The 19,088-nt window shown below is 42.1% G+C and overlaps 1 protein-coding gene and 1 long non-coding RNA gene across 2 annotated transcripts in view; one reads left to right on the forward strand and one right to left on the reverse strand.

The window, feature by feature from the left end:
* Positions 1–19,088, reverse strand: part of SPON1 (spondin 1) — a 274,024-nt gene that overhangs the window by 32,230 nt on the left and 222,706 nt on the right. The window lies entirely within an intron of this gene.
* Positions 11–9,740, forward strand: LOC148687620 (uncharacterized). Its single transcript, XR_015949564.1, has 3 exons — positions 11–105; positions 2,933–3,116; positions 9,539–9,740. It is a non-coding gene; the product is annotated as an uncharacterized LOC148687620 (long non-coding RNA).

The raw sequence follows: 19,088 nt of genomic DNA on the forward strand, positions 1-19,088 counted from the left end.
GCACTTCACAAGCATTTGCCGGGCTTGTTTTATACACTTTATAGCAAGGCGAACCAAAGTCTCGGGGACCATTCGATTTTGCCGATAGTAATCCCGACATCAAAGGTAAAGTGAGCTGTAATCATAAGTGCTCTGGATTCACAGTGAAGTTGGCACCATTTAGCTGCCAGGACTCATAAGTTCTGGATCACATGACGTGCTCAGGCACAAACATGTAGTGTTGATTCTTTTCTTCCTAAGTGAATGTGTAGGTGCAACGATCGTCCCACTGACGCTATCACAAAAACTTCAGATGATCCCTCCTAATATGTGTGGATCCCACCAATGCGATGTGCCTCCCTTTCTATACCACTAGCAGAGTGTTGAAGGAAACTGGTTATTTCACAAACCACCCACCTATCCTTCTTGCGCCCAAATAAACTGCCTGTTTAGGTTTGGGCTCTGCTAGTAATCGAAGTGCAGTTCCAGTTCTCCCAATAACGTGGCTCTGTATCCCTTTTAACTCCCGGCAAGTGTATCAGGAACCACCTTGTGCTCACAGTCAGGATTCCCTTTTTCCTAAGGTTCACCCCAGCAGCCTGTTGCTACTTTGTGGCACCTTCTTACTGGCACTTGTATTCCCTGGGCTTGACCTTGAGGTTTTAAACTATTTTCCTGCTCCTCAGGAATAGTCTAACCTCCTCACTACCGTCACCACCCTCTTGAGTTAGGATACTTCACTGGAATAACTAGGCACATCTGTTTTTAAAGTAACATTTAAGAAAGCTTTATTAATCTAGAGGACATGTAAAATGCGTAATGGTTTCATGCGTACAAGCTCTTAGATCATATTCTTAGTTTCCTATAACACTGGCTAACTAATTTAGTTCTAGTAACCTTCTCAAAAAGCTCTAATATATCCTACTACTATCCACACGCTCCCCCAAACCCCTCTCAACTCTATCTACTCTAACCACTCTATCAACTGAAATAACTGCTCCCCATTCCTTTTAAACCCATAGCAGTCCCGCCCCTCAGGAATGGAATGTGTCACTCAAAAAGGAGGTTGGGATTAACACTTTCCACCCTGGGGTTCTATCGCAAGCCAGCCCTGTCCGTTACATTTCTTCTCCCAAGTACAGTGGTATAGTGCTGCGCCGCTGCCCTCCCAACAGTAGTGACGATGCCATATACCAGGGTGGCCTGGGGCAGAAGATGATGGCTTCAAGATCAGTGTGAGTGTTGGATTGGCTCTGTTAATGCACCTCTGAAATCCCAACCTTGCTGCCACTTCAGCACAGTCCCCATGAACGTCAATGCTGCTGCTGTCAGGAGGGTAGCAGTGCAGGGCTACTTCACCATGCCAGCTGCTCCTGCTTCTCCAGATTTGATTGAAGCGGTTTTCATTTGAAATGGACTTTTACAAGCCCTAAACCTTCTTTTCTGAGCTTGACTCGGGAGAAATTCGAAGGCAATATATCCAGCGTGACATCTGTCTACTTGTCTCTATTGCATGCATCACAATGAAGCTAATAACACACAAATGCATTTACAACTAATTCCACTTCCATTCACTGTTTGCAGTTTCTTCTGTTTTCTGTTTATCTTACCCCCCGGGTGCCTGGAAAAGTATACTCCAGTGCTATCATAAAGGCGCCTGCTGAACAGAGAGGGCTTGGTGTGCCCTCAAGTGCTGCTATCTGCACTTCCCAGAGCACCGTGACACTCCTTCCAGCTTGGGCTCTTTACTCACACACCATACGTACCCGCACAGTAGTGCTCCAAGGTTGTAGTGGTTGTCAGGAGGGACCGTCACTCACCTGGAGCAAACGCTACTTAGCCAAGTGCCTGACTAATTGCAGCCATGCTAATTAAGCAATTTATTCATTTATTGCTATTACAAGGGCTGTTCTGGGAACTGAAGTAGATCTTGCACAGTAATCTTGATTTGTCAAGTTTTACAGTGACCACCCCTCTGCACCCCGCCCAACAGTTTATCCGCTAAATCACAGGGGCAGAAGTCCCCCCCCTTTTAACGGGAAAAAAGAGAAAGCAAAGGGGCCCAAAAACTGAATTCAAAGTCTAAGTGTTCTAAAATCTTGTTGCTGCCGGAACATATCGTAAAGCATATTAAGAGAGGGAGCTAAAGAAGTCATTTAGGACAGCAGTAGCAGAAAAGGGGTCCCACACAATTTTACACTACATGTTGACACTTGATCATAGTCAGCTCAACCAACAAAAAAGAGACTGAGAGCAAGGTGGACCACACTGTGCATGGGACTGCGAACCGGGTGTCAGTCATGAGGGTGGGTGACATCGTCGCGCCACCCCCACCCCACGCTTGCTGTATGGGTGGCGCCCCCGGACACTCGCTGCATGGGCCACGAATAATAATGTTGCCGTGGGTGGCTAGCGGCGCCCCCCGCTTGCCGTGTGGGCAGCTAGCCCCGCCCCTGCGAGCCAGCTGGCCCCACCCCCAAGTGCTGGGGCAGGTAGCTCCGTCCCTGAGGTGAACCAGCCCACACATCTCAATTTCTTAAATAAAAACACTTAAACAGTGTGCCTGGCTGAGACGAGCCCTAACTTTCTTTTCTTTAGAGCTGTACAACTGGCTATAATATCTGAAAAGTAAGAGATAGCAGAAGCCAGCCCTGAAGCTTTTGCCAGAACAATATAGCATCCTTCCATCTGAAGGACAATCTATTTTATAAGCAGCGACAAGCCTGCAATTGTATTTTCACTCCCTGTGTAATCTCAAAAGATGTCAGACATCATGGCGCCTTTATTAAGACTTAAAACACCTCACCTCTTTTCAGCATCAAGTACTTTTTCAAAGCCTTTCAGAACTTCTAACATGCATGGGTTTTTACCTGACTGAGAGCTGGATGTAGAACAGAAAACTAATTTAAATCTTAGCAAGTTCCATTACATTTTGCACTATTTGCTTTACAAGCATTTATATAAGTGCTGGCAGAATCGCAAACAGATTTCTAAAGAAATCAGATGGAGAAAGTGCACGCATTAGTAGGAACCAGACTGAAGAATGTTTTGGCCAAAGGATGGGCAACAGATGGTCAGAAAACAACCTGGAAACTGCAGCCATAAATGTGACAGAGGAGGAAAGAAAATAAAGACAGGTTGGTACAATTAAAACTTTGTTTTACAATCAGCTGGCCATTGCTTTCAATAGTCAATTGAATCAAGTTCATATGGTGCAGGATGTTGGCATGGTTGGGAGTTAAACATTTAAGTGAGAAATCTAATATAACCTTCAGTGTGTAATTGTGATCATTTTTCCTCCTTATTGACATTGCATTTTAAATAGAAATTTAATCACATGAAGCCAACTTCATCTTTGCTGTGGAAACTTATAACAGATATGATTTTCCCCCTTTCCCTTGGTATGTAACACAATCTTCCTTAATCTTTTGTAATGGAATCTCCTTTTTATTCATTTTACTGTTGACGGATGTACCATCTGAACAAATAAAGAACAAAACAGATTCATACTGCTGCCCATGAATTTAATTTCTGAACATTATTCATGGTTCTTAAAACAATAACTTTCACAGCTTCCACATGTTATTGGCATTTAAATGCCAACCCATAGTTTTCCTGCATTTAATCCAGATTTACCTTTTCTAGTGGGAATCCAATAAGTTTGTGTGTGTTTTTTGTTTGTTTTTTAATGTGGCCAATATCCCACTTACAACATTAAGCACCCTGAATGAGCAAGTCTCCTCTCCAGGAGATATCATATTTCTAACCCACCCATCATTTGGGGCCAGGTGGAGATATATAATATAAAACCTCATAAACTCCCAACACAGTTTGTACATAATGCTAAGGCAAACCCTACATTAGCATGAATGTGCAAGCATGCATGCTCCTGGAGAGGATATTGAGTCTGATGGCTCCTTTTCCAAGCCTGATGCTGCTATGCTTCTCTGAGATAAAGTATGGTTTGTTTTAGCTTGTCATCTTTACCCTGGCTCACGGTTTGTCTCACTCCAGATTTGTTCTTGGTTTACAGCTTGTGGTGTGTTTAGAAGTGTCCCTCTATCCCAGGCATCCCCAAACTTCGGCCCTCCAGATGTTTTAGACTACAATTCCCACTGGTCTTCTTAGCTAGGGATCATGGGAGTTGTAGGCCAAAACATCTGGAGGGCCGCAGTTTGGGGATGCCTGCTCTATCCAGTTCTCCTGGCTAAGCCAACTTTCCTCCTTCTCGACCCCTGAGCCTGTGTTGAATAATGATATATCAAAAGCCCAGGTGGACACAGCCAGACCCATCCTCAGCTTGTCCATCCAACCTCAATACTACAAGCCGACATGGCACTCTAATGCAACAATCAATTAACGTGAACAAATGGAGGCAAACTGCTCATGTGCCAATTCTGAAATTAATTAAAGCTGGAAGACAGAGAGAGCAAAATGCAGAAAGCCAACCTGCCAAAGAATAATGAAATGGAACTGGGGAAATCCGTTCATACCTAGCTTAAGTAGGGAACCATATAATTCAACAAACACCTTTCTAGTCAAACACAGGGTTCACAAAGTTGGCTTTTGTAGTCGCAGGTTATAGTACATAAGTTTTACTTTCTCTCCCTTTTAATTCTTTAGATGTGTTTTTCATTATGTATCACTGGTTCAAACTCTTCCATTCTTGACAACATTAAAGAAATGTTCCCGTGCTAGACATACCCTGGATATAAAATGATTTTTAAAAGGGGGGAAAACAGCTGAGCTAGGCACACTAGCATGTTGCCATAGAGACAAGGGACTGTCTTGTCTTCTTTCTTTTCTATAATTCCCAAATTGAGAAAATATTTCTTTACTGCCATGCCATGTACCCCCCCCCCCCGCAAAACGTTAGTGCATTCAGACTTGTTTGACAGCAATGGGCTCTTAACAAAGAACTGCAGTATCCATAGTAAAACTTTGAGGGGAGGAACATTGATAAAAAGGATGGATTTTTATTGCATTCATTTCTTTCTTAGAAAACCTAAACAAAAAGCTACATTCTCTTGCACAGCTGTGGCATCAAAACAGTGTGCAATAATGATAAAAACCATAATACTATCAGCAAAAAATTAGTTAAGCATTTCAAAACATAATAAAACTCTGCTCAAAGCCAGCACAACCAAAATGTAACACAACGGGTACAATGCATGCAGCAGAATGAATGCAGCAGAAGCCCAGCAGCAAAATCAACTCCTTGGACAAGAACCTACGAAGAACCTGCTGGATCCGGCTAATGGCCCATCTAGTCCAGCATCCTCTTCTCACAATGGCCAACCAACTGCTTGTAGAAAACCTGCAAACAGAAGCTGAGCACAAGAGCTCTCTCCCCTCCTGTGGCTCCCAGCAACTGCTATTCAGAAGCATTGCTCCCACCGATTGTGGAGGCAGGGCCACCATCCTAGCTAGTACCCAGCAACAAGCCCAGCACTAAAAGCCTTTCTTCTTTTAACATGATCACCTATAACTAGTATACGCTCTATTAGGCATTGCTTGGTTTTGGGTTTTTTAAAAAGCAAGTGGCAGCCTTGAAATGGGTGGGGGCATCTGAGTCATGACCATGGCATTTGAGAAATGGCTTTTAGAAATACATTTTGTCCTAAATACAGTTGTACCTTGGAAGCTGCACAGAAGCCGTTCTGGAAGTCCATTCAACTTCCAAAACGTTCGAAAACCAAAACGTGGCTTCCTAAAAGAGGTGAGTTCTGGCACCTCTTTTTCTAGAAAAATAGCACTGGGTTTCTTAATAGTGGAGAGGCTAAAAGATATTTCTGGTCAACAAGGCCAAAGGCAGCTCTCTGGGGGAGAGATTCGTTGCATTATTATGTAACTTTTGGGTGATGCCTGTTGACCATAGGTGAAATTACGTATGCATGATTTCATTTTCAAATTATGAAAGGGAATACTTTAAAAAAGAAATTAGTATAATAAAATGCTAATGATATACAGTGGATACTTTATTAAAGGACTATAATATACCAGCTTTCATTTCTATTTTAAAGGAGATAATAAATAAAAATTAAAATGGGAACATAAGTATTAATTAGAGTTTAGAATAAGTCCGCATCTTACAATTCAAAACTCTAGTTATTAGCCACATTCAGAGCATACTCTTTGAAGTTTGTGTGTTCAAAATACATATTTTCCCTAATTGTACTTCTCAGCTGGATAGATGAAGGACATGATTAATTGAGCAAAACAACAACTCCAATGCCAATTTGTTCAGTCATGATTTACATTTTCAGAAAGTGGTACTGTGAAGTGCAAAATATTGATGACTGAACACCAAGACATCCCTAATCCCTATGTTGTAATAGAAAAGGTGAGCTGAGCAGTCCAATTAACAGAGCATCTAAGTCTAAACATAAAACTGCCCACTTTATGTCCTACTAGGGTTACACTTTAGGGGGAAAAAACAAGCACGACTTTTTGTATCTTAAGAGGAGGATGCTAACAAATATCCTCCAATTCCTGATATTTTAATAAGGAGAAATAATAAATCACAATGCAAATAGGTGAAAATAGAGGTTATTTTTCTTATAAAATTAAACAGCTTAGATACTCTTGTGTTAATTCAACTTTGTATGCATTGGGAACTCGATGTATTACTAGAAAATGCCTTGATGCATTGTTAATAAGGATGTTCTTGGAAGACTAATTGACAATACTGACTTAGACTTGTTGCTAGATCCCTGGGGTTGATGCTTTGGGGATTTCATTAATATTTATCTAAACCCTTTCATTTATCAAAACTGTGGAGCTCATTGATTTGAATCTTCCTTTGTCAGTGCTGATTAATGCAGGTTTAGTATAGATCTAGTGGAGAATTGCAGTCAGCAAACACAGTAGAATTTAAGGTTGTCAGTGAATTATCTGGATACTTATGTGTTCCCAAGCTTTTCATTTACTGCTCTGTCCCTGGTGGGGACTTTGAGTAACTTGAACACTTAACTGCGCGGCCTAATGGTAATCTCATTTAATGTCTGCCCCAACTCATCTTCTATTCTACAGGCATGGAGAAAACAGATAAACACTGAGGGCTTTCTGTTTATCCTGTGAGCATGAAGAGAATAGGGAGACTCAAAAGCTTGCACCTTGCATTTTAAACTTGGGTTCATTTCATTCATTGTCACAGGGATCACTTCTCTGGCTCATGTTGGATTTGCTGAGAAAATAAGCCCAACAACTTAAAAAAATTATAAAATTGTTCATCTTCTTTTCTGAAGTCAATATAACATCCAACATTGTCCACTGATCCCCTCCTTCTTTTCTATTTACCTTGCTCACATAACCCTGTTATCTGGGGCAACAGTGGCAGCATTCCAGCTGTAGGATATGGAAAGGAGAAATATGTGGTCTATCGCTCCCTCCCGTTGTGTACGTAATGTATCAGAAAGGAAGGCCCCATTCCCCTTTAGAACTATACCGTTCCCAGGGGCTTCTGCCATTGCTTGGTGATGGGAGAGGGGGTTTCAGGGTTTGGATGGGAGGCTCAGGATGGACTTCTTCTTTACCTTAGATTTAAATCCAAACCAGCCTGAACCCAATGGGTTTCATTTCCATCTTTAGCTTCAGTGTTATGAGAAAAGACTGTAGCCACAAGTCAGAGACTGAAAACTTTTGTTTTCATTTTAGGTTAGTCACAAGGGTGTTTTTTTTGCAACATCCTAGCCTTGAAAACTGTGATTGTTCATAGCAGGTTGTCAGTTCATTTCCAGACTCAGTTCAAGTTCATTTGCAGACCCAGTTCAACACATTAGTGTTTAATACCCCAATGTAATGTATTTTCGCTAAGTTTTTAATATTGTATATTTAAATTGTTTCAACCCACCCTGAAACCTCATATTGAAGGGCAGGTAAGAAATCTAATAAATGATCATAGAATCATAGAGTTGGAAGGGATCCTGAGGGTCATCTAGCTGGAATCCCAACATGTAGTCCTCCATTCAATTAAAAACCATACCAGAACCTGCTTAGCTTTGCAAATATGCTAGCAGGTTGATGCTGATGTGGTTTGTTGAAACATGTCAGCTTCAAACCATAGCTTACTTGTTTCAACAAAAGAATACTTAAGCGTAACCAGTTTAGAGTTCACACTAAATTTTGATTAACTTACAACAGAAGTATCTGCTTTTGATATTCTTCTTTCAGCTGTCTTAGAGGGAGAACATGCCTGCTAGAGACCTCCCTAGCTCATTCTCATAATGCTAAATCAGTGTCATGTTCAAATGTAGCTATTGTGTAATTCTGTCTGTATTCTCCTTCAGAGTTATATTTATAATTATTTTAGGCTTTATATGTCCCCCCCTATCAATATAGGGAAGGCAGGAGTGCCTGGCGTGCTATGGTCCATGGGGTCACGAAGAGTCGGACACAACTAAACAACTAAACAACAATCAAAATACCATAGGATGGTTTGAGGGTTGGCATCCTCTCTATTGGTGGTTCTCTAAGAGGGGTGGTTAACCTGTTACTGTTCAGATATTGATGAACTACAACTCCCATAATCCCTACCATAATCCCTGGTAAATGAGCAGGGATAATGGGAGTTGTAGATCAGCAATATCTGCAGGACCACAGTTCAGCCTCTCCTCTCCTACTCAAAGCTCAAGCCACAGAGTATCATTGCCTTGGAATTATTAATCATTATCTTCAGGACTGCACAAAATATCAGTGGAGCATCAAAATATCAGGACTCAAGTACCCTTTCTTTCCCTATACAGTGGTACCTCGGTTTATGAACACAATTGGTTCCGGAAGTCTGTTCATAAACTGAAGCGTTCATAAACTGAAGCGAACTTTCCCATTGAAAGTAATGGAAAGTGGATTAATCCGTTCCAGACGGTCCGCGGAGTACTTAAACTGAAGCGTTCATAAACTGAAGCAAACTTTCCCATTGAAAGTAATGGAAAGTGGATTAATCCGTTCCAGACGGGTCCGCGGAGTACTTAAACTGAAATGTTCATAAACTGAAGCATGGGTGTAATTGGTTCCGGAAGTCTGTTCATAAACTGAAGCGTTCATAAACTGAAGCGAACTTTCCCATTGAAAGTAATGGAAAATGAATTAATCCGTTCCAGATGGGTCTGCAGCGTTCATAAACCGAAAATTCATAAACCGAGGTGTTCATAAACCGAGGTTCCACTGTAGTGAGACTGGCTTTGCTATCATGTGGCAATTAAAAGCTATGTAACAGTTTGATTCTTATGACCTGTCTTTATATAACTTCAGTCCCCAGAGCTAGCTTGGGTCCTGTTTTCCTTTTATAACTGTTGCAAGTTACAAATACACCCTTTAAACTATTTAATGAAGCCAGTAAACCCTGGAAGTTATTATAAACTCCTGCAACTTGGGAGTTAAGAATCACAGCATCAGCCATGGCAAACTGTGTGTTAAAATTACAAGAGGTGGCGATGTTATTTCTGGACCAATAGCATTCAGAGTTGCCAGCAGAACAGCACAGGGGATGCATTGAGAGGCAGTCCCTTTACTCAGAAATGGCTCATTTACTTTCCTGTTAATTCTATTTTCTCCACAGGTCTTGCTGCACAAAAACGCCAGCATTCTTCATATAATTTACAGTAGAACATCATTCAAATAGAGTTAGAGAAAGAGAAAGAGAGAGAAGGGGGATGGTCCACAATGTTTGTTTTCTTTCCCTTTTGATGTTGATCAAACTGCATTTATGCCTAAGCATCTATTTTATAACAACAACAACAAAAGACTATTCAGACGGCTACAGAGCAGTACCTAATGTGCTCAGATTCACTGAGCAAGTGCATGCCTGACTTGGCTTCCAGCATTAAGGTGCTTTCCTGGCGTTTATTTTATTTACTGGGATCAGGGAGCACAAAAACCAAGTTGTCAGCTTGGTCACCGGGAGCAGTTCTGCAGAAGAAACCTCCCCTTCTCTTTACTTGTGTGGGCCATAGGAAGAAGCGGCATAGATCCCACAAGGTGGGTGGGAAAAGCGCCAACGGTTTAGAGAAAGAGGCTAATTCTCCAACTACACGATGGGGAATTCTTTCTGCTGCAAGAGAGCTGATAAAAAGCAGCTGGCAGAACCTCTTTGAAGACTCCTGGCCCATCCATCTGCACGCCGTCTCCCACTGTAGCCGCTGGAGTTGCCTCCAGAGAAGAGAAGTGAGTGGGAAAGCAGCCAAGAAGAGCAACATCTTTGCCAACAGTTGTGCTTTAAGTAGGAAAAGATGATTTTCATTGGAGGAATGTTGGAGAGTATGGAGTCATGCGACACCCCCCCCCCAAACCAAGGAGATAAATACAACCCTTAGAAGACATCTGAAGGCAGCCCTTATAGGAAAGTTTTTAATGTTTAATGTTTTATTATGTTTTTATATATGTTGTAAGCCACCCAGAGTGGCTGGGCAACCCAGTCAGATGGGTGGGGTATAAATAATAAAAGTATTATTATTATTATTATTATTATTATTATTATTATTATTATTATTATTTATTAAATAGCATGTCCCTATTTTCATCGGAGAAATATTGGAGGGTATGTCAGACTTTAGGGTGTATGTTTCTTGCAATTTAGATCTCTCTTTTTTCTTATGCTACAACATGGGTGGTAACAACAACAACAACAAAAACAAACAAACAAACAAACAATGTCATCATGACAATAAATGAGAAGTCCAACTTTTGACGGGCATTTTCTATTTACAATGTTTTAAAATTTAGCTGCCTTTCAACAATACCTTGCCTTCTACTTTGAGACTCTGAAATGCAATGAACTGAAAATCCAAATAAGGATGCTCTGTAAGCAGGAAACGCTTCAAATACATTCAGAAAAATATGTCACTATGTTTTATAAGAGTTTTTGTTTTAGTTTCTATATCACGTAAAGTCAAAATAGGCTTCCAAGTGTTATACTTTTATAGAGAAGTATAAAAACCTGTCACAGAGACATTAAAATAGAAATACCGATTAGGACACAATAAAACAGGCCCATAAAAATATTAAGAAATTAAGTAATTAAAACAACACAATCCCAGTAAAACAACATAGCACTACAATGGGCTTCAATACTATTCAGCACAGAACACCCTTGTCACATGGGTCCCACAGCTGGTGGCAACAGTACTTTCATACAGAGTGCCCACAGGGTGTTAAACTGATTGGCAACAGCAACTAGAGGACTCCCGCAAGATGCCCCACAGGCAATATAATTGCAATCTCCCATTTTATGATCTGCACACATTGGAAACTACACCAGCATTTGCTCACATAGTCAACAAAGCTGAAATTCAAATGCCCTCTTTAGCTTGTGTCAGGAAACATTCCTTCGAGTGGGCTTTGATTCCATTATAAATTCTAACGTTTTTAAAACGCTTCACAAAAGGAAACTCGTGAAATGATCACCAGCTTTGCTAATGTAATTAAAAGTGTTGTTGGCCTTATCAAGCATATCTTAGCCAACATTCGGTGATGAATATCAAACGGAAATGAAGGTGTGTGTATGTGTATGTGTGTGGATCCTCTCCTAAGCACTGGTGACATTGATGTGGGATATAGCCACATCAATCATCTTGGTTGTTTCCAGAAGACCTGTTTACTGAGGATTCATCTTGATTTGCTTGCCATGCAGTTTGTGGGGACAGTAAACAATGCCTGTTGTGTATTGAGGATTGTGGAGAGGTTATACAATGCCATGCTAAGCCATTATTATCCCACACTTTCCAGTGTATTTCTCCATCCCTTTCCTTACTAAAAAAAGTATTGGTTGGCATCCATCCGTCTCAGTTGACAGTGGAGGAATGCACCTTTGTGGGTGAAGTCAAACCATTGGAGAGTAGAGTACCTGCTTGGCTGTAGAGACCTATTTGGGAGAGACATGTTTTGTTGCTCTTGCTATTGCTATCATCATCATCATCATCATCATCATCATCATCATCATCATCATCATGTTGTTGCACAAAAGCACCAAATCCACTTTAATTGTGCAGCCTAAATTTTCCAGTACAGTGGTACCTCGGAAGTCGAACAGAATCCGTTCTGGAAATCTGTTCGACTTCCAAAACGTTCAGAAATCAAGGGGTGGCTTCCGATTGGCTGCAGGAAGCTCCTGCAGCCAATCGGAAGCCACAGAAGTCGTGTTGGACATTTGGGTTCCAAAGAATGTTTGCAAATCAGAACACTCATTTCCAGGTTTGTGGTGTTTGGGAGCAAAAGCGTTCGACTCGCAGGTCATTTGGAATTCAAGGTACGACTGTACATGATTGAATTCTGTGTCTGAAAAGTATTGACCATTTGGAAGCTGCACTGCCCCCCTGTGGGCACTGTTACTGGTGTGGCATGGCATGAGATCACCTGGAAGAAGCTCTTGCATCGCAATGGCCTTGGTCCCTCCTGACCAAGTGGTTTAGGTATTATGAGTTGTCCTGGATGGATTTGTAGCTTCATTTGGAAACTATGTATGCCCCAGGATTCTGGAGAGTTACAATCTCAACAAAAATTACACTTGGCAAATAAAGCTTCACGCTGAGCCTAAGTGTGAGATGTAACAGGAACAACACGGAGGGTATTGTTAATTACCTCAGCTGGACATGTGTTGATTAATTAAGGACACTTTTCAAAGTGCTCTTCATTTTTGTGCTATGGCTGTCAAGCTGTTCTGTTATTAAGCTTGGCTGCTTCCCTGTGGGAGTCCCTTAGGAATGGCCATAGGTGGTTGTATAGCCTGGAATATGAAAACAGCTGCTACAGGTTAGGGTCGTCACTGTTATTAACAACAGTGAACAGGGCAGGGAATTGAGGTGTCAATTTATTTCACTCAGAGTTTTTGTGAAGGACAGCAGCAAAGTTGAATAACACCCCCTGCCACATTGGCTCAGATGTTCCGCGAGTGTTGTCTCTGAAACAGGAAAGAAAAATTCAACCACTGCTCCATTCGGTCTTTAAAAATATCCAGATACATTCAGGTGTCCCTCACTAAAATGACAGATTAAACATCAGCTTGGCAAATATGAGGCATGTAACCATTCCAAATACTATATTGTTCAGAAATACAAAGTAATCCTGCTCTCAGTTCTTTTCATTGTTGACACAGCAGAAGAACAGTATGGTCAGCTTAAAAGTAAAATTGTGGTTGTGAGATATATATATATATATATATGATATATATATATATATATATATATATATATATATATATATATATAGTTGTTGTTTAGTCGTTTAGTCGTGTCCGACTCTTCATGACCCCATGGACCATAGCACGCCAGGGACTCCTGTCTTGCACTGCCTCCCGCAGCTTGGTCAAACTCATGTTCATAGCTTCAAGAACACTGTCCAACCATCTCGTCCTCTGTCGTCTCCTTCTCAGAGGACGAGATGGTTGGACAGTGTTCTCGAAGCTACGAACATGAGTTTGACCAAACTCATATACACACACACACACACACACACACACACACAATTCTGTAGCTAAGAACATGATGTTGCATCAAAGATGTAACCAGGCCATATGCAGCTGTGCAAATAAGAAAAGTGCAGGCCATATTTCTGTGCCTTATGGATTTCATACTCATTTACTGCACTATAAGTCAGTTCCTAAGAGCTCTATAACGGATGCGAGTTCTTCTGTGCCATTGGCTCCCCCTCCCATTTTCCCTATAATGGCCCATAGTTTTTTGCTAAAGTAAACTGCTGCATCAGTTACTTGGTAAGTAGAGACATGTCTCAATGGGTGGCATGTTTCCACGTTATGATGGTGATGAACACCAGCATTCTTGTTCAAGCAAAGCATTAGGTGAAGCAATCAGACATTCAGTCTAAGACCCGCATTACTTCTTGACATAGTAAGGTAACCTGATGTGATTGCACCACATGCATCTTTAGTGGTTTTGAATAAATTAGAGAAGTGCTCTTCACCTTGGGTCGCATCATTCCTCACCATTGGCTGAGCTGTAGTCGAACCAAATCTGGGGACCCTACTGAAGAGCACAGAACATTCTCATATAGTGAGAAACTATTATTTCCAAACTGAGAAAAATCTACTGTACACTAGACTTTGAAAACATTGCAAATAGCATTTCTCTCACACTATTTAAGGTTGCATTAAAATAAAAGATTCAGCATGTGAATTCTACATAGTTAAATCACCTCATGGTGACTTTGCCACATCAAAAAGTTACATGAGAACCACGCCTACCATTTTAACTCATTTATACCTATCACCATTTGACTATGTCAGGCATCCCCAAACTTCGGCCCTCCAGATGTTTTGGACTACAATTCCCATCATCCCCGACCACTGGTCCTGTTAGCTAGGGATCATGGGAGTTGTAGGCCAAAACATCTGGAGGGCCGCAGTTTGGGGATGCCTGGACTATGTTATAGTAACAACCTATGTCCATAACATAGAGAAGTTGCTTACATAGTGAAGGAGACTTATAAATGTTCAGTTATAAGACACTGGCGTATAAGTAAGACAAATAACATGAAATCAGAAGTGGATTTGATTCCCCACCCCCACCCCCAGGCAAAATGTCCAATGAGTTCTTAGGGATGCCAAAGAAAGTTTCAGTAAAACTACTTAAATTTCCCATGGTGTTCTTCACAAGTTACAACCCTAGGTCATCCAGAGTTTTTGCCTAAAGCAAATTTGAAAGTTTCTCCTCGGATGAAATGACTGGAGTGTCAAAGGAAGCCAAAAGAGTTTAAATAAGAGGCACTACATCTCAAAGTGGACAATTCCTCGTGCAAGGCTTGCAGTCTTTGAACAGAGAAAGGCAACTTTTAAAATGTTGAAGACCCTCTGGATAGCAACCTCTTTCTGTTTATGATATATAGCAACAGTAGATGATTGTGCTGTATGTGATCATCAGGATTTTGTGCTTTTTGTCATTCAATTCAGTTCAACTTGCGCAAAGTAAAAATAAAAATGGGTTACTCAGCCATATTTGTTCCCATATGTCAGATTAGTTAAAAACAGATTCACACCACTGCTGCATTATTATTATTATTTTAAAAATGTTAGGAGTGACAAGCGTAATAACCTTTTTAGAATGATGACATATGTATAACAACAGATGATGCTTAATCTTTAAGCAATGTATTAAAAAAAATTCCAGCAATGCATTCACAGTTTTCCAGACACCAGTGACAAGTTTAACTTCAGGCAAACACTGACACTTCAATGATAACTACTGGAACAATTATTAGTCATATTTCATCACATGAGAAAATGTTTCCTTATTCTGAACAGTGATATCTTAAAAACTGAAATATTAGGGCAGCAATTTCTTTTGACAACTGTAGTGTAACTTTATGATCACTGGCGACTACAAACAGCGGGTGAAAATATTTTATGCATCACAATCCAGCATAATTCCCAGGCAGTAATATCTTGCTGAATGCATAGTGATCCATTTTGACATAGTTATATATTGTGCAAAACCATGCTTTGGCAAATTTGTTTCCTGGTGCAGGCTTAGCGATTACTCTTAAGAACATTATCCATACATACTAGTCAGTGGAAAATTAGCAACACATATTGCCACAACTAGTTTGTTATGTTATGCATAATAATGGACTAATTTTATTTTATCCAGAGGCAACATTTTAATCATTGCTAAATCATCTAAGGCAAAATGGAAAAGTTGAGTGTAGAAATTATAATCGTTGCTAAAGTTCCCTGTTTTTTAGACAGCTGGAAGCACAGCTGCATATACTGAAATACAATAATTTTTCCTAGCAAAGTTTGCAATGTCCGCTTACCATCTTTGGTGGGGTGACATTGCGAGCTGGCATCGCCTTGCCCACCATGATCCAGGGCTGTGGATACAAGCCTGCCTGCAAATTGGCCAACTGCAGGCAGGCTGAGGGGCTGGCCTGTGGGGGAGGCGCCCAACTGAGCCTGTGGGCTTCACTTGGGTCCACTCATGGGGAATATAAGACAGCCTGCCTCCGCCCTGAGCCCGGTTTTTGACTGGGGAGGGCGGGGTATAAATAAAAATTTATTATTATTATTTATTATTATGTATATCATAGGCCTCCCCTGCTTCCAGGTTGACCCTAAAATGGATTACTTCTGGAAAGTCAATGGTTATACCCAATGAGTATGCCAAACCTCTTCCATCTGTAATCAATGAAAGTTGTGGCCTGATTTGCTTCTTGTAATGAGTTTTGACTGGTTATTTTACAAGATGGGGTGGTGGGTGGTGTGGCGCCTGGGCACATAAATAAGACTTCTGCAAACAGATGGTTCTCCTGAGACAGGTGTGTGGAAGCCTATTGTACAGGAGTGGGGAAACAAGACCACACATGGAAATAGGTTAATGAATAGGTCTGCGCACATCTGGTCAAGACAAAACCTGCATTCCAAAGTGATTTGAGTAGATCTGGGATTTGTCCAGACTAGGTCAAGGCAGCCCTAGATCATTCTTGGTTGGGTCTGTCTAGAGCATGGGTAAGCAACCTAAGGCCCGGGGGCCGGATGTGGCTCAATCGCCTTCTCAATCTGGTCTGCGGACAGTCTGGGAATCAGCATGTTTGTACATGAGTAGAATATGTGCTTTTATTTAAAATGCATCTCTGGGTTCTTTGTGGGGCATAGGAATTTGTTCATATTTCCCCCCCCCCAAAAAAATATAGTCCAGCCCACCACATGGTCTGAGGGACAGTGGACCGGCCCACGGCTGAAAACGGTTGCTGACCCCTGGTCTAGAGAGCTCTGTGGCTGTCAAAAAGGGATGTGGTCAGGAGGGAAGGAGAGAAGGGGAAAAGAAGACAATGCTGATGAAAGTCTCTGCCTGGATGTCTCCTTCTTCCACCCTCTCCTTGCTGCCAACCTCAAGTTTAGACCTGGATTCAAGGGCGTACCCACCACGGGGCAAGTTAGGGCAGCTGCCCTACTCTAGAAGCAGGGCTGGTGGGCAGAGGCGGAGCACAGCCCGGCGGAGCACGAGTTCGCCATTCCCGCCGCGCCGCGCCGCACCCTCCCTCCAGCTCCCCGGCGTGCCCTCAGGCAAGGACAAGCACGGGGGGGAACCAGGGAGCGCAGCGCGGCGGGCGGGAACGCCGAACTCGCGCTCCGCTGGGCTGGGCTCCGCCTCCGCCCACCAGCCCTACTTCTAGGGAGGGGCACAGCCCGGCGGAGCGCGAGTTCGCCGTTCCCGCCTGCCGCGCTGCGCCCTCCCTCCAGCTTCCCGTCGCGCCCTCTGACAAGGCCAAGCGCGGCGGGCGGGAACGCCGCACTCGCGCTCCGCTGGGCTGGGCTCCGCCTCCGCCCACCAGCCCTGCTTCTAGGGAGGGGCACAGCCCGGCGGAGCGCGAGTTCGCCGTTCCCGCCCACTTTGTGGCCCCTCCCCTTCCGTGCCTTGGCCCCTCCCCTTGCCCCCCCCAGTTTTGATCCTGGGTACGCCCATGCCTGGATTAAACTGTCAGTTTGCATTTCTTAGTGCAGAAAGTATTGATCTGATGTGTAGAGATCTTTCCTATTCTAATTAATTCAAGAGGGTTCTGGAAGCTTCTCTGTGTGAAAGAAACAAGCAGAAGGTTCATGATGTTTGGGTTATTCCTTCAGAGAAGCTGAGTACATCTGGCTTAAACTGGTTCAGTTATCTCTTCTTCAAGGTCATGCTGACTATAATAAGAGGCCAGAAGGAGCCTGGGTTTCACTTTCTATCTCTTTTCCTTCTGGTGTGGTGTCCTCAACATAGTATGCTTAGTGCTAGGTTTAGACTTATTATAAATTATTGTAAATTTAAGTTAAGTCTGCTGCAACTGGATTTCTTATGTACAGTGCCAATCCTGAATGTATTGTATTTGTAACCATTATGCTCATTTGCCTTCAGTAGCAGTAAAGCTCTGCTGGATGAAATATTAATTGCCTCTGGTCTATTTTTGGGGAATCCTACAATGTGTTTAAGTTTTTACTCTGCTAACTATATGCTAGAATCTGCTGTGGATCAATTCTGAGGAGAATTCCATGACATAAACATGCATTGGAGGGAGGGGGGTCAAGATCACCAAATTGGACCCTGAACCAAATTGGAGGTGCCTTTAACAACCCTAGTAACTCCATGTCGTGCCCTATATGGAATCTCCTAAGTCAACCTTGTGCACTAAGCCATGTTTACCCACAACTACAGCAGCAGATCTACAACTGATTGCTGTTCCTGTGTAAGTGTCTGGATCAGGCCCAGTGGGTACATACAGAAAGATTACCCAGAGTTTTGTAGCTTTAAGAAGGATTAGTGTGTGCGCATTTTGTGCAGCCTTTGAAATTCTCCTCCAGCAACTTTTCCCTTTCCCATTCTCGACAACCACCTTCGGAAATTTAGTACTGAGCAGACATTTTGAAAGGGACTAACTAATCTAAACATAAACAAGGGGGAGGAATAGGACACTTTCCAGACACAACATATAGCCACTTGGGTACTACAGGGTACTACTGTCATGAGATGGGCGCCTACATTTTGCCAAAACAGAAAGCTGGTTGTACTCAAAGCAGGTTGAGCCCATGTGGATTTGCAACTGCGGTTCTGAAGGCCCTCTGTGTGTGAAGACTGTCAGAAATAAGATCTGCTTTGCGAGCACATCCAATTCCCAAAATGAGCAATATGCAGATATGTCCTGACTGTAGTGAGTAAAACTTGGTATAAAATTTTAAATGTCTAAAATTTGGATCATTTCTTGTTGGACATTGTTTGCACTGATAGGAAATGTAATTACATGGCAATTGAAGTAAGTAATTCTATAAACATCAAGGGTGTCAAAAGCATAAGAATGAGCTAATATGCTTAGGAAATGTTTAAATAGCTGTGCGAGTAAAAGGTTAGAGATGCATTCTTTTAAAATTATTCACTGCTAAAACATCCTAGTGAATAAGACCAGAGGGGTTGTGATTGGATTTTTCTTTAAAAATAATAACGTTGTTTTAGAAAAACATTGGAATGACAACCTTAGAAAAGGCAATTTCCCACTGGTCCACAGAAAAATGGGGGGGGGGTTAATGCCGTACAGTTTAGGCAACAGCCTTGGGAGCATGAAATGCCAAAGTACACAGCCCCCCAGAGCTGACCAAATCAAACATAAGCCTTGAATCGTTGTGTGTGCTGATG

The sequence above is a fragment of the Zootoca vivipara genome, chromosome 1 (assembly GCF_965207765.1).
Source record: "Zootoca vivipara chromosome 1, rZooViv2.hap1.1, whole genome shotgun sequence".
Lineage (NCBI taxonomy): Eukaryota > Metazoa > Chordata > Lepidosauria > Squamata > Lacertidae > Zootoca > Zootoca vivipara.